Genomic DNA, 1766 nt, shown 5'->3' with positions numbered 1-1766 from the left:
GAGCAAATATTTATTGATATCGTATGTTTGGTAGAGAACACACAACACTAAATTTTCCTCAAGGAATCTGTAACCTGGCAAGGAAGTCAAGAAATACGCACACGTAATTTTGATAAATAAGAGTCATCAAAGGCACGGAGAGATGAATATTGCATTTTGAAAGTAAGAACCTCAGCCAGGCATGGTGACTAAGGCCTGTAACCCCAGCACTTTGGGAGGCCGAGGCAGGAGAATTGCTTGAGACCAGGAGTTCAAGACCAGCCTGGGCAATAAAGTGAGACCCCATCTCTATAAAAAAATTTCTTTCTTTCTTTTTTCTTTTTTTGAGATGGAGTCTCACTCTGTCGCCCAGGCTGGAGTGCAGTGGTGTGATCTCAGCTCACTGCAACTTCCACCTCCTGGGTTCAAGCGATTTACCTGCCTCAGCCTCCCAAGTAGCTTAGACTACAGGCGTGCACCACTGCTCCCGGCTAATTTTTGCATTTTTAGTAGAGACCACCATAGGTCTCACCATGTCGGCCAGACTGGTCTCGAACTCCTGGCCTCAGGTGATCCCCCCCACCTCGGCCTCCCAAAGTGCTGAGATTACAGGTGTGAGCCACTGTACCCAACCAAAACTTTCTTTTTAATTAGCCAGGTGTGGTTGTGCACACTTGTAGTCCCAGCTGCTTGGGAGGCTGAGGCGGGAGAATCACTTAAGTCTGGGAGGTTGAGGCTGCAGTGAGCTGTGATTGTGCTACTGCACTCCAGCATGGGTGACAGAGCAAGATCCTGTCAAAAAATAAATAAATAAATAAGAATCTTAACTCTTTTTCAGAGGCAGGACTCAAAGAAGGTTGGATGGGGAAAATTAGAAATATTCTTTTTGGATGCAAAGGCAAGAAGTTGAGTTAGTTGATGTGAAACTGGTGTTGTGCCTTGAATCATGGCATTTGGTTGGGACAGGAGGGAGGAAATGGAGCAGAGTTATTAGGGGGCTAAAGAGTTTACTCTTTAGGAGGCAGAGACCTGCGTGAAATAGGCAATGGTATGACAGTATTTGATAAATGTGAAATAGATTGCGAGATAGTAGATGGTGAAACAACCATTCATCCCTCCATCTTTCAAGTATTTCAGCGCCAAGAATGTATTACCTGCACTCCATTAGGGACTGCGGATACAATAGTGAATACCTAGAACTTACAGTCAAGTTTGGCATTGAAACTCTCCAAATGGGAAGGGTGAGTGGAAGTGTTTACGGATGCTCCAATAACAGAAGCTCCATAGGCAAGTACACTAAGAAAATCCCCCTCTTAGAGAAGCTCAACACATATCCCTAAAGGCAAAAGATAGAAAGAACACCTGATCGACAGGTAAGCTTAGTTGAACAGAGAAATACTTGTTTTCCCAACCCCCGGGGCATACCTGTTGAATGTCCCCTGCATCTCACGTTTCCTCTAAATACTACTTTGGGAAGAGTTGTTCAAATGGAAGTCTTGAATGCCAGGATAGAAGAGTGTGAACTTGATGTCCCACACCCTGGAAAGTTCCTGAAAATCTGACGGTGGAATGATGGGGTAAAAAGGCAGAGTTCTAGAAAGGGCATCCTAGCAGAAGATGGTCTAGAGATTAGATAGGAAGAAAGACTGAGGCCAAGAGAGCCTGAGGGCTATTGCACTCACCCAGGGATGTAATCCCAAGGGTTTGGGATTTGGATTGTGGCAGAGAGAAGGAAGAGGGGAGAGTGCAGTTCTAATATGTTGGTGTTAGTGTATTAGGGCTGCCAT

General features: G+C 45.1%; 1 protein-coding gene across 1 annotated transcript in view; it reads left to right on the top strand.

Moving 5' to 3' along the window:
* Positions 1–1766, top strand: part of EDARADD (EDAR-associated death domain) — a 115616-nt gene that overhangs the window by 55474 nt on the left and 58376 nt on the right. The window lies entirely within an intron of this gene.

This window comes from Mandrillus leucophaeus, unplaced genomic scaffold, assembly GCF_000951045.1.
Source record: "Mandrillus leucophaeus isolate KB7577 unplaced genomic scaffold, Mleu.le_1.0 Scaffold165, whole genome shotgun sequence".
Classification (NCBI taxonomy): domain Eukaryota; kingdom Metazoa; phylum Chordata; class Mammalia; order Primates; family Cercopithecidae; genus Mandrillus; species Mandrillus leucophaeus.
The sequence above is the reverse complement of the archived record's forward strand: the minus strand, read 5'-3'. Positions and strand labels throughout refer to the sequence as shown.